Source organism: Sphaerodactylus townsendi, linkage group LG01, assembly GCF_021028975.2.
Source record: "Sphaerodactylus townsendi isolate TG3544 linkage group LG01, MPM_Stown_v2.3, whole genome shotgun sequence".
Taxonomy (NCBI): Eukaryota; Metazoa; Chordata; class Lepidosauria; order Squamata; family Sphaerodactylidae; genus Sphaerodactylus; species Sphaerodactylus townsendi.
Genome location: NC_059425.1, coordinates 179,845,592 through 179,860,236, shown reverse-complemented (window position 1 = coordinate 179,860,236; position 14,645 = coordinate 179,845,592). Strand labels below are relative to the sequence as shown.

At 45.5% G+C, this 14,645-nt stretch overlaps 1 protein-coding gene across 1 annotated transcript in view; it reads right to left on the bottom strand.

Moving 5' to 3' along the window:
• Window positions 1-14,645, bottom strand: part of LOC125438128 (1-phosphatidylinositol 4,5-bisphosphate phosphodiesterase beta-4-like) — a 257,416-nt gene that overhangs the window by 224,882 nt on the left and 17,889 nt on the right. The window contains 1 exon segment of the mRNA XM_048506335.1: window positions 975-1,030. The gene's annotated coding sequence lies outside the window, so the exon portion shown is untranslated.

The window sequence follows — 14,645 nt, the reverse complement described above, 5'->3', positions numbered from 1 at the left end:
GAAGAAGCAAGCCTTTATTGACATAAAGTGCAATAAAATAAATACAGCACAGTAAGCACCGATTTAAAAAAACCATATATATGTACATCTTCAAACAGGAAATAAAATGTTGAGTAAAAGGAAATCTACCGGCATTTAACAATTTCTAGGAGAAAGTCTGCCATTATCATACAGAAGGAAGGATCAGGATTGTACAGCAAGTAGTGTAATCTAAATAAATTGGGGAGATCAGGTGAGAGTGTAAAGGAGAAAATTCACATACTCGGATCTGATTTTCTTAAATCTGGGACAGTGTAACAATTGGTGGGCCAGAGATTCAACTGAGTCAGCATTACATGGACACAATCTGTTAGGCTTTTCTTGCTTGTTAAATCTGCCTGTGTGGCATCTTTTGCATATTATTATTGCATCATGCTGGCAGGGGATGATGGGCACTGTAGTCCATAACATCTGGAGGGCCGTGAGTTTGACACCTAGTCATTTTGCAAAAATAACCTTTCTAAAAAATGAAAACCAGCTAAAACATTTCCTGGCAATAAATAAAAACAGCCAGAGCCTGAAAGGTTGTAAAAAAAACCTCCTTGATATGACACCACTTCCGAAATATTAGAAATACACACACACACACACACACACACACACACACAAGTTTGCACAAATGTACTCTAACAAGAACCACCACCTACTGGATATCAAGGTGGAGAAAACACAAAGTTGATATGCAACACTTCTCCATACCTAGCAACTTCGACAGAATAAAAACTAGAAGGCCATGATCTCTTTCTATGCAACTATATACTGAGATTGAAAGGACTAGGGATGGAAGAGCGTCCGCCCTTGAAGCACACCTAATCGCTTTCATTACATTGAAGAGATTTTTTTTTTCCTTTCGTTGCCATTCCCGCGAACAGGGAACTTCAGGAGTTCCACCCAGTACGTTTCCATTTGGGATTAAATCAAGGGAGGACACCTACCTTTGAAATCCAGATTACATCCTAGAAATTCGCACTGCGAAGAACGGCACTCTTTTCTACAAAAAAAGAAAGAAAGGTTTTTTTTAATGAAAAAATCGGTATCTTGAAGTTCTCAGCTACGAAACTGCAGTTCATTTAGTTCGCTGTGAACGATGGGAATGTCAGTATGCAAAACTAATTTTGGACTTCTCTCCATTAATTATATTACCAGCAGGAAACATATATTAAAATGTAAGCACATTTCAGCCTCGCTGATTTCAACAGAAGTTTGACCTGCACTTCAATCTCTTCTGAAGACAGCAGGGGAACTTTGGGAGGATCATAACCCAAACCTGTAATCAACACTCCAGAAAGCAATTTTGCCAGAACACTTAGAATAAACGCTACAGTGACGCATCGCTCCCCGGAAGTCGTAGGGAGAGTTCCTGAGATGTTTCCACCTGCATCTTTCCTTCTTCGTCCTTGGAGCAGCAGTGGCGGAGTGGTTAAGAGCAGGTGCACTCTAATCCGGAGAACCAGGTTTGATTCCCCGCTCTGCCACTTGAGCTGTGGGGGCTTAGCTGGTGAACTAGATTAGCCAGTGCACTCCAACACATGCCAGCTGGGTGACCTTGGGTGAGTCACAGCTCTTCGGAGCTCTCAGCCCCACTCACCTCACAGGGTGTCTGTTGTGGGGGAAGGGAAGGGAAAGGAGATTGTAAGACCCTTTGAGTCTCCCTATAGGAGAGAAAAGGGGTATAAATCCAAACTCTTCTTCTTCTTCCACCTGTAGACATAGAGAACTTTTTCAGGCTGCAAAAGGCCTGTTCGCAGTAAAAACGGCCTGAGGAACTACAGTTCCCAGGAGACCTTGGGGCTCACAAGTCTCTGGAAAAAGAAAAGGAACTAAGGTGGCAGCAGTGTGGGGAGGGGGTGGGGTGCCTTGGGGCAGGAAAGGGGGAAAGGGGGAGGGGCCTGGGGGTAATTTTCTGTGCCCCCCAGATGTGTGTCTGGTGCACAGCGTGCACCCCCTGTCCCCTTATAGCTTTGCCACTGCTCTGAGGCAGAGCATAGTTCAGCTACCCGATTCAAGTGCAAAAGTGATCGCCCCCAATGTGTGTTTCCAAATTGCACTGAAAACTGATCCAACACAAACCATGCCTTAAAATACCTGATGAGGGAAATAAATACTAAAACAGATCTAAGGATCCGAGCCAGCTAATGCCCTAAATCAGCCAGCTCTCCCACAATATAGCAACGCTGGGGCGTGTGGTTTTTAATTCCATATTGTGTTTAATAGAAGAATCAAGCCTTATGGGGATTTCCCGCTTTTTAAAAATCCGACAGCTCTGCATGTACTTAGCAGCGAAACGACTCGTGCAAATAAATGAACGGATTAAACAAAGCTAAGGCTGCCTATTGAATGTGCAGGTTTTCTTTTCCTCCCAACCTGCAACATAGATTCTGTTCCTCTGCCCGCTCTGTACTCTGCTCCAATTCACTAGAAAAGCTCGCAACTGCCACAAGCAGACTCAGAAAGCATGCTGAGCATCATAACATCCGCATAGCAAGCTCATGAAGGAAGGAAGGAAGGAAGGAAGGAAGGAAGGAAGGAAGGAAGAAGGAAGGAAGGAAGGAAGGAAGGAAGGAAGGAAGGAAGGAAGGAAGGAAGGAAGGAAGGAAGGAAGGAAGGAAGGAAGGAAGGAGAAGAGAAGAAGAAGAAGCAAAGAGGAGGGAGGAGGGAGGAGGGAGGAGGAGGAGGAGAGGAGGAGGAGGAGGAGTTTGGGATTGAGCACCCCTTTCTCCCGCAGGAGACTCCAATGGGGCTGACAATCTCCTTTGCTCTTCCCCCTCACAACAAACACCCTGTGAGGTAGGTGGGCTGGAGAGAGCTCCGAGAAGCTGTGACTAGCCCAAGGTCACCCAGCTGGCGTGTGTGGGAGTGCACAGGCTAATCTGAATTCCCCAGATAAGCCTCCACAGCTCAGGCGGCAGAGCTGGGAATCAAACCCGGTTCCTCCAGTTTAGATACATGAGCTCTTAACCTCCTACGCCACTGCTGCTCCAGATTAGATACATGAGCTCTTAACCTCCTACGCCACTGTGACTGCCCCCCCCTTCCAAACATTTATTCATTAAACTTTTGAGTTGCCACTCACCCAGAGGGTCTCACGGTGACTTACACCATTTAAACGACATCCTAATTAATCAGCTAAAAACCGACAAAAACAAACGACACTGCTCCACACAAAAATTCAGGATATCAACTCTTTGTAAAGCATCTCCGGACAGTTAATGTAAATAACGATAACAATAATTAAAGCTCCCGTCTTCAGGGATAAGAGATAAGGGAACAAGTCATCTTCCATTTCCTCTTCGCATTCTAACCAACTGTTAATTACTTTGCGGGCACCGAGCGATGCTGGTGTCATAAATTTTCTAGTACACAACTGGGAAACAATACCCAAATGTTATTTATGTCTGCAGAGGGTTTGTTTATGTGGATCTGTGGTGTTTGAACCGCATGCCATATCTGTCTGGAGCACATTTTCATAAGGCCTTTCTTCGTTTCCAGTTTTGTCTACCCAGTTTGTGGAATTAAGGGCTGTATCATATCCCCTTGGAGTTAAAAAAAAAAAAAAAGGCTATCAGTAGTGAATAGAGCCAAGTGTTACTGGCCAGTAAATGAATGGGCTTTTAATTTCCATTTAATTTGCTTTTGAAACCACTTTATTCCAAATACCCTCTCAATATAGACTAGAACGTGGTTTCCAGACAGCCTAGGAACTACAATTCTATCAAAGCTTCGTCAGCATGGCCAATTGGCCATGCTGGTAGGGGCTGATGGGAATTGTAGTTCCTGAACATCTGGAGAGCCACAGGTTCCCTACCCCTGATATAGACAAATATTAAAATCTACACGGAGGGATTTTGACCTTGAGGCCCCACTGTAGCAGAAGAAACTGGTGCTCATCCAACTGAGTTGGTCCCTTGCTTCACAAAATTGGCTCTGAAGATTCGTGAAGGATCCTCTATGATTTGGGGGGACAAAGAGACCTGCAAACAGGAGAAATGGGACAAGACACATCTGGGTCATTCAATCCAGGTCACGATCTCTCAAAACTGACCCATGACTCTGCATCGATTACAGTTGAAGCAGGCTTCTTGGGTGGGGGGTGGGGGGACATACAAACGGAAAGCAAAAATACTATTTTCACAGTCTAATGCCTTATCTATTAGCACATCAACTCCTGAATATTTTATTCTGTCAATCCAATCAGCAAAGGTAATGGAAGAGCAAAGTTTCTCTGTGACACAGGGAAATCTAGGCACCTAACTTTCAGGAGAACGAACCATTTCAGCTGGTATGTGGTAGGAAATTTACACATAACAATAAATTACACTAAACCTTCCACACTGCGGGGGTTAGGGGCATAGCGCCCCTAGCAATCTGGAAATCTACATAAAAACTTTTGGCCCTTCCTTCGTACCAGAGAAGATGTTTCATTTTTTTCTTTTTTTCTTTTATTTTAACATTTAAGAAGAAGAAGAAGAAGAATTTGGATTTATATCCCCCCTTTCTCTCCTGTAGGAGACTCAAAGGGGCTTACAATCTCCTTGCCCTTCCCCCCTCACAGCAAACACCCTGTGAGGTGGGTGGGGCTGAGAGAGCTCTGAAAAGCTGTGACTAGCCCAAGGTCACCCAGCTGGCGTGGGAGTGCACAGGCTAATCTGAATTCCCCAGATAAGCCTCCACAGCTCAAGTGGCAGAGCGGGGAATCAAACCCGGTTCCTCCAGATTAGAATGTACCAGCTCTTAACCACTGCATCACTGCATGTACATTTATATCATGTATATTTATGGTATTAAAAGATAAAATGTGTCAATGTTATACAATACTATACATGTATTTTATGCATTTCTGAGTTCCTAGACATTTTCTGTGTCTTCTGCTGGTCTTCGCGTGTCGTCTGCAGCTTCCGCAAAACTCACACAAAAAATTCCCATTTAATTTCTTATGCCGTCCCACTATATATCAAAACCATGATGGGGAAAGTCGTGCTGTGGAAGTGATAACTGAGTTTCGACACCATTTCACACACTCACACTCTCTCTCTCTCTCTCTCTCTCACACACACACACACACACACACACACACACACGCACACACACACACGTTTCTGGTACTGCCTCTTTTCTTATTATCTGGCCAACCTTACCAGAGGACAGTGTTCATCATTAATGCCAATATCGTCCCATCTGGCTGCTAACTAATACATTTTCACGGCTGCTGCAACCGAGTCGTGGATTTCTGCTGGGAAAACATACGAACCAGGAAGCTAAATTGAAATCAGTGAGCAAAGACCGTGGCGAGTCAAACCAATTCAGTCTATTAGCCAATGGCATTCCTACTTGGTAAGCCTTGTGAACCATCTTCACTGCACAACGTGGCCGTGAACCTGAGGACACGAAATGCAAATGACTGCCACGTCGCATTGGCCACAGGTTAACCACAGTTAAGAAATGACCTGCTCACCAATTGTGTTCAACTGCTTGAAGAGTTGGTTTTTGTGACCTGCTTGTCTCTACCTTGAAGGAGTCTCAAAGTACTTATAATCACTTATAATCAATGGCGTAGGAGGTTAAGAGCTCGTGTATCTAATCTGGAGGAACCGGGTTTGATTCCCCGCTCTGCCACATGAGCTGTGGAGGCTTATCTGGGGAATTCAGATTAGCCTGTGCACTCCCAGACACGCCAGCTGGGTGACCTTGGGCTAGTCACAGCTTCACAGAGCTCTCTCAGCCCCACCTACCTCACAGGGTGTTTGTTGTGAGGGGGGAAGGGCAAGGAGATTGTAAGCCCCTTTGAGTCTCCTGCAGGAGAGAAAGGGGGGACATAAATCCAAACTCCTCCTCCTCCTCCTCCTCCTCCTCCTCCTTCTTCTTCCACTCCCCACAACAGACACATGGTGAGGTAAGTGGGGCTGAAATTGCTGTGACCAGCCCAAGGTCACCCAGCAGTCTTTATATGCAAGAACAGGGAAACAAACCTGATTCTCCAGAGTAGAGCTGTTCTGCATTTAACAACTACACCTCGTTGGCTCAACAAGTTTATGAAGCCCATATTCAAACACACTTTGTCCACCCTGCATCTCAGCTTCACTGAGAATTCCCTCTCAAATTCGAATTTTACGGGAGAAGAAGAACCTTCTCCATAGCCATAATTTCTCCACACGTGTCTCTGCTGTGTCCTTCCCTTAGTCACTTTTTTCCGAAACTGAAACCCCTCTGACTCATGAGCCTTTCCTCATACAAGTATACCCTCACTCACTGTATTACTGCATGAAACAACAAAGCTGGACCTTTGGTCCAGTGCTGTCTATTCCGATTGGCGGCAGCACTCTAGATTCTTCCCCAGGCCTGCTATGGCCAATCCTTTTCATGAGAAGGACCAAGGTTTGAATGCCCGCAATGTTCCTGATGACCAAGTACCTTCAAATGTCTAAAGGCAGAAGAATGGACACAGGGGTCTGGTGAAGACAACTAAACTGAATGGAGAGGAGAAGCAGAGTTGAGCAGATGCGTTTTTTATTGAGTACTTTTTGAAAGATGGGCTGTTTTCATACAGGGACGATGTACACTCTGTGAACGAAGAGCTTTGGCACTCCAAACCCCCCTGCTCCAACCAGCGTGGGGCAAATACACCATGCAGAATCAACCATGATTAAGTCTGCTATGCTGAATAGTGGGTTGGATTCCCAAATTAATGGGTTGGATCTTTCCCTATCTTTCCCAGAAGCCCCTTCAGACCCCTGAAAAGGCATAGCCGGGGACCAAGGATCCTCATGGATGCAAAGAAGCTTTCACATATGCTGAATAATGCACTTTCGATGCACTTTCACAAGCATGTCCAAATAGGAAATGGACATTTCCTATTTCACACAATAAAATGGTGCAAAGTGCATTATTAAGAACATTGTATCTATTGGATTAACTCTTGAATCTCTCTACCCTCTCTCCTATTCAGAAGCATATAAAGTATTAAAACGTCGGCTTTTAGACCAGGAATTTGCTAACCTATCTCTTGCAGCCAAACGGACCTGCTCTCCCTCACAACTTTTAGTTTTATTTCAGCAGGGACGGATGGCCCATTACTTATATTCTTTAACCAAGTCCTCTCAAGGAGAGCTCTCTCAACGGCTAGATATAATGTCATGCCATCTGCCTTGTTTAAACGGCAGGTTTAATAATCTCGAAAAAAACCTAAGAGGCCATGCAGTTGTAATTCAAATTAAGTTGAAACACTGGCTCACCGGTTATTACACTGTACTAGATTTGCCAAAATTAGATCCAAGTATGTCAATTTATCTCCTCTTTTTCAACCCGAGTTAACAGACTTGTTCAGATTATTTCTCCTGTTGGATAATTCCAATTCTACTTTTTGTGAAGAGGTAGCAAATTTTGCCATGGAAATCATTCAGAGTTTGTAATTTATTTATATTCACCAGAGTTTTATTGCCTGTTTTAATATTATTCATGTTAGTCACATTTTTTTTTGTTATGCCAATAAAGGCTATGCTTTGCTATTCATTATTAAGCAGGCGTGAAAGCATCCGAAGCCATGTTTCTTCGAGAGACTGCCACCGGAAAGGAAGGACCGAGTGATGTGCTATTTTGTATTATTATTATTAACCTCCTCCTCCTCTACCATGACGAAAGCAACAAGGTAATGGGAATTACTGAATTACCCCAAAAATCACCTCCCAGCTTACATTTTGAAAGAAGGTCTGCAACCGCTGTAAAAGTTATCAAATATTCCTCCGGCTCTAGCCTAGCCATCATATATTGATTGTCATGCCCTTATATAAAGCCGTGGTGCGACCGCACGGAGTACTGTGTTCAGTTCTGGTCGCCACATCTCAAAAAGGATATCGAAGAGATAGAAAAAGTGCAGAGAAGGGCAACGAGGATGATTGAAGGATTGGAGCACCTTCCTTATGAGGAGAGGCTGCAGCGTTTGGGACTCTTTAGTTTGGAGAGGAGACGTCTGAGGGGGGATATGATTGAAGTCTATAAAATTATGCATGGGGTAGAAAATGTTGACAGAGAGAAATTTTTCTCTCTTTCTCACAATACTAGAACCAGGGGGGCATTCATTGAAAAATGCTGGGGGGAAGAATTAGGACTAATAAAAGGAAACACTTCTTCACGCAACGTGTGATTGGTGTTTGGAATATGCTGCCACAGGAGGTGGTGATGGCCACTAACCTGGATAGCTTTAAAAAGGGCTTGGACAGATTTATGGAGGAGAAGTCAATCTATGGCTACCAATCTTGATCCTCCTTGATCTCAGATTGCTAATGCCTTAGCAGACCAGGTGCTCAGGAGCAGCAGCAGCAGAAGGCCATTGCTTTCACATCCTGCATGTGAGCTCCCAAAGGCACCTGGTGGGCCACTGCGAGTAGCAGAATGCTGGACTAGATGGACTCTGGTCTGATCCAGCAGGCTAGTTCTTATGTTCTTATGTTCTTATATAGCGAGAGCCAATGAGATGTCTTTAAAAGGGCATAGGAAGCATTTTCCTTTTAGCACTTCTTGCAACGACGGCCATGTTTACAACAGGAAGTTAGTACATCATACCAAGTAACACTAAACAGTTCCACGATTATCTTTCTGGTCCTTGTAACCAAGCAAAACACTGTCTTAAGAGACACAGATCCCTGCATACAGTGAATAAGTATGTATTCATTCATAAATCACAGAGCTGGAAGGGACCATACAGGCCATCTAGTCCAACCCCCTGCTTAAAGCAGCATCAGCCTAGACCAGGGATCAGCAACCTTTACCACCCAAAGAGCCATTTGGACCCATTTTCCATGGCCCCGAAGATCTACTGAGCCGGAGAGGTGGAAAGGTTTGGCCCCTCTACTCACCTTTCCTGGAGGAACACGCCCATGCTACCCTCCAACCTCCAGGCCACGTGGAGCCACAGTATAAGGCTGAAAGAACAGCATGCGGCTCTGGAGCCACAGCTTGCAGACCCTTGGCCTAGACCATCCTTGACAAGGGTTTGGCCAGCCGCTGCTTGAAGGCTGCCAGTGTGTATGGGGGTGGGGCTTACCGGTAGTTGATTCCACTGTTGAACAAATCTTACTGTATTTTTTTCTAATATCCAGCCAGTACCTTTCCATCCATAAGTTAAACTCATGATTGTAAGTGCTATCCTCTGCTGTCAAAAGGAACAGCTCCCTGCTCTCCTCTAAGTGACAGCCCTTCAAATCCTGTCCCCCCTCAACCCCTTCTCCAGAATGAACATTTCAAAATCCCTCAGCCTTTCCTCGTAGGGCTACGTCTCCTGGCCCCTGATCATTCGCGTCGCTCTCTTCTGCACCCGCTCCATTCTGCCCCCCTCCTTTTTGAAGCGAGACCTCCAGAACTGCACACAATACACCCAGGTATGGCCTGACTAATGCAGTGTAGAGTGGGACTATGAAATCTTGTCAGTTGGATTATGCCTTTGTTGATACCCCTGAAGACCACATGGGCCTTTTTTTGCTGCTGCATCACAATGGCGGCTCACATTTAATGTATGGTCAACCTGTACCCCGAGATCTTGTTCATGCACATTGCTACTCAGATTTGCTAAACCAGTTTTCTAAGTTCAAAGGAACAAATCTGTCTTCGCGGAGAACGACGTTGAATTGCACTTCACCCACCCATCCCAGCTACATGTGGTCTACTTCAACAGGAAGCAGTTCTCCCAACCAGGTTCCTGGAATCCTTTCGACAGTAGAGGCTACCAACCATGTCTGAAACCTCCTGTATGCCACCCCAAGAGCTCTACCACAAACCATGATCCCATCCCTCAAAACTGCAAAGTACATTTAATCACCCTTAATATTTATTTATTTATTTTATCAGTTTTATATCCCGCCCTCCCCCAAAGTGCTCAACATTAGCCATAAAAACAATTAAAATCAGTAACACAATCAATATCTAAATAATAAGAACCATATCTAAATAATAAGAACCAGTTTTAATTGGTTAATAGGTTTAAATTTTATGTTGTGTGATTGCTGTTTGGAATAACAGCCAGGTTGTGAGCCGCCTCGAGCCCTTCGGGGATGAGGCGGCTTATAAGTTGAATGAATGAATGAATGAATGAATGAATGAATGAATGAATGAATGAATGAATGAATGAATGAATGAATGAATGAATGAATGAATAACTTACTAACTTACTTACTTACTTACATATTTACTTACTGACGGCTTCAGCTCCCATCCGTCCCCCTAACTTGTACCCACAGGACGCCAGATCTTTTTTACATGGCGAAAAGTCGACGTTACCCCAGCTGGCCAAAAGCCTGGCGGAACAGGTCCGTTTTGCAGACCCCGTGGAAACTCTGCAAGTCCCGCAGGGCCCTGATCTCACCCGGGAGCCTGTTCCACCAAGTAGGGGCCAGGGCTGTAAAGGCCCTGGCCCTTGTAGAGGTCAGCCGGATCGCCTTGGGGCCAGGGATCACCAGCAGGTCTGCCTCCGATGAGCAGAGGGGCCTAGAAGGGCGATACGTGGAGAGAGGGTCCCTCAGATATGCAGGGCCAAAACTGCGAATGGCTTTAAAGGTGAATACCAAAACTTTAAACATGACCCGGTACTCGACTGGCAGCCAGCTGAAATAGGACCGGCATGATCCAGTCCCTAGATGTTGTCCCCGAAAAGAGCCTGGCTGCTGCATTTTGCACGAGTTTCAATTTCCAGATCATGGCTAAAGGTAAGCCCGTGTAGAGCGAGTTACAGTAGTCCAATCTAGAGTGTCCGTGGCATGGATCACAGTGGCCAGATCAGGATGGGAGAGATACGGGGCAAGTTGCCGCGCCTGTCGCAGATGGTAAAAAGCCACTGTCTGGGTGACCTGGGCTGCCAAAGATAAAGCTGGATCCAGGATCACCCCCAGGCTTTTGGCGGACCAAGCTAACTTTAAAGTTTCGCCATGAAGCGTAGGCGGGCCAAAGGCCACCAGACACTCCCCCGGCTCAGCCACAGGACCTCCGTCTTTGTAGGATTCAACTTCAGCCAACTTGCACTCAACCAACATACTAAAAAATAAAACAAAATTTGGGATTCCAGCAGAGCAAGAACCAGCAAATAACTCCCTTTGAAGAAAAGAAAAGAGATTTTGAAAGCATCTGTAACCCCCATGCTCAGAATGGGTTGACCCAGAAAGGGGTAGAGACTCAAAGCAGCAAAAGGCTGCAGAGCTCATGTAGTTTGGAGGAGACAAGGCTACCAGACTCGGACCTTGGTTTGTATAAGCCCTTAACACCTTGTTAAGGTAACTGCAATGTTGTTGGGAACTACTGGGAAGGTAGTTGTTTATTTTTTGCTATGTTGTAAATGTTGGAGTTTATTGTTTCAGGTTTTTTTGTGGTTGTAATGGGTGAGAGTTCTCCTGGAAACCTTCATCCTGTTGAATCCTGTTCATCAAGCCCTTGGAGTCTTCAGGAGCCAACCCACTTGCAAAGAAGAATTGGACTTGGCAGTATCAGTAGACTGTAAATATAAGGACTTGAAAATGCAACCTGAACAGGACCTTGAAGTGTGATGTTAAATGTTGATGTTATATGTTAAGAAAGTAAACCATTTTGTTTTGTTTTTTTAAATTTGTTGTTGCAAACTCATTCCAAGTTCTGCCCCACAGAACCCACAAGCTGAGGTTACACATCTACCCCTCACTTACAAGACTCATTGGGAACTATATTTTTCTGCAGGATAAAATCTACAACCTAAACCTATTCATATCTTCTTGACTTTTTCATGTCTCAAGGTGCTACCCTCTTCAGTTATGACATCTCCCTCTTACAGACCCGGAAATATTTTGCTGTCAGGCTGTTAAAGGCGTAAAAACCCTGGCAAAAAGAAAGGCATCTTTAAAAGCCTGTGATTAATGAGAGACACCTCTTCAAACAAATATATTCAACAGCAGCTAATCCCCCGGCAACCTCCTCAAGTTACAGCATGGCTACTTGGTGATTTCTTCTTCCATTAAAAAAAAATACAGGAAGTGGATTAAATTTTAAACGCTGTTCAAACAATAAAACAATGCTTCGTTTATAAACTCTGCTATGGCTAGGGTGGATGAAAGCAGCCTTATAAAACAAAATTATAGATAGCTTTTATACACACAGTGGGATTTCCCAGCTGTCTCCCGACTAGGCAAGCAAATGGATCAGGGACGGCCGTCAGGTGACGTGCCTATTTGTCTAGCAAACATACAGATCCTGCACGCTTCCTTGGGACCCAGTTGCAGATCACTGTGCAAAGTCAGCCGGCTCAAACTAGATCCTGAAGCCTCCAATAAAATCACAACGTGTCCACCAAGGTCAGTTCTGAACCCCGAGGGAGCATCTACGAGGTACTTGGAGAGCCGAATTAGATATTACGGACACAGCTATGCTTTTTCTGTGCGTACCTGCCTCAAAGTCCGGGGGCGGGGGGAAGGGAATTAATCCTTTTATGTGAAGAACTGCAAAGGAAACAAGAAGGGCAGTTTCAGCTCTCCTCTCCTACACACAACCTTCATTGTAAGAAACCGGTCACACTGTCCAACTACCCATTTAGATGCGAATGGGGCAGGACTGAATGAACAAGCCCACTTCCAGAAATGTGAGGAATCCCAATCAGTATCCCAGAGTCACCATGAGAAAAGTATATAAATAATTAAAACACAATAAAACAAATAAATCTTTGTCCGTGTTCCCCCTCCAGAGATTAAACGGTCTAAAAAGCACCAGAGTTTGGACCCAGCTGGTTCACTCTAGCAGGGTGCAGTCTATGGCAGTGGTGTATCTACCTAGGGACAGGGGCACCCTCTGCCCCCGGGTGCCACTAATCTGGTCATGTGGGGGGCCCAAAATCGCCCCCCCACGTGATCAGGAAGACGGCAAGGCAGCAGTAAGTCCCGCTGCCTCATCGTCTTTGGGCTCCCTTGGCCCCACCCATGTCATTATCGACATGGGTGGGGTCAACAAAGCAAGCCCGAGGACATCGCCCCCGGCTACCAGCCGGCAGTCCCTTCTGCCCTCCCCTCTGGGGAGAGCAGAAGGAACTGAAAGGCTCCATCCTCAGTTCCTTTGCTTTTATAACCCAGGGGAAGGGCTTGGGTTGGCCCCACCCCCAAGCCCTGCCCCCGTGCTTATAAAAGCAAAGGAGCTGAGGATGGAGTCTTTCAGTTCCTCCTGCACTCCCCAGAGGGAGGGCAGAAAGGACTGCTGGCTGCCGACTGGGAGCCGGGAAGGAAGCGAGGCCTGAGGGGGTGGGTGGGGCTCCACCCCCTGAGCCCCACCCCCTGGCATAGCGGGGGGGGGGACGCCCAGAGAATGGCTGTCTCTGGGCACCATTTTCCCACCATATGCTTCTGGTCTAAAAAGACTCCCACCAATAGGACCGGCTCCGTGGTAAAACACAAGTCACTGGCAGAGTACCTGGCAGATGTCAAGTTACAACAGCTGCACAGATCTCCTGTTGCACAGACCGCATAGTGCAAAAATGAAGCCACCTTCTTTTCTGTTAGGTTATCTATAACCTGCCCTTCCCACTGAGCACTGTGGATGACGGTTGCTTACAGAGACTGCCCAATACACAATACAACAATTAAAGCTATAAATAATCTAGATAACCATGCCATCAATAAGCCATACTCCCACAACATTGCTCCACATAATTGGTCAGATGCCAAAGGTTGCTAGTACAGCTCAGTCTAACGTAGGAGCTCTCCTTACATCTTCGGGGGGGCAGTCCTAAAGAGGATCCAAAAAGAGTCAGCATGGCGTAGTGGTTAAGAGCACATGGGTTCTAATCTGGAGAACCGGGTTTGATTCCCCACTCCTCCACTTGAGTGGCAGAGTCTTATCTGGTGAATCAAATGTGTTTCTGCACTCCTCCTGGGGTACCTCGGGCTAGTCACAGTTCTTTGGAACTCTCTCAGCCTCGCTTACCTCATAAGGTGTCTGTTGTGGGGAGAGGAAGGGAAAGGAGTTTGTAAGCTACCCTGAGTCTCCTTACAGGAGAGAAAGGTGGGGTATAAATCCAAACGTCTCGTCGTCATCGTCAAATAGGTCCAAAAGAGGTATCTACCAGGGAAGAGCCAAGATGATAGCACAGCCTCATAATATGACAAGACAGTCCTCTACTTTTGTATCTCCAGGCAGCAAACCATGCTAATTCCCTGTGGATTGAGAACGACCACAATGAATTCTTTAGGGTACTGGATTCTCAGGAGGGGGAAGAGCGGGAAACTACCATTAGATTCCTTTGGGAAACACATATTTTTGCTCACATCCATCTCCAGGAATTAATCAATTAGAAAGACATTGGCACGGATTCCCTCGAGCACCGTGCACAATTAATTTAGAAGGCAGTGGACCGATATTGGAATGCTACTGCATTGTCGTTTAAACACCATGGTGGATTAGGGAGCATTTCAAAAGCAGATACGTTTTGTTTCTATTGACAGGGGCTTTTTTAAAAAAAAATAGAGATGAGGGGGTTGTTTTACAATTTAGCTGAGAAATTCACTTATTATCTATCCTTTTGCCCTTGACGAAAACATGCCAAAGAAAAGGCCTGGCACACGGTGGACCTGCGTAGGGCACTCAGGATATATACTCAATGGACAGAGACTACTTGG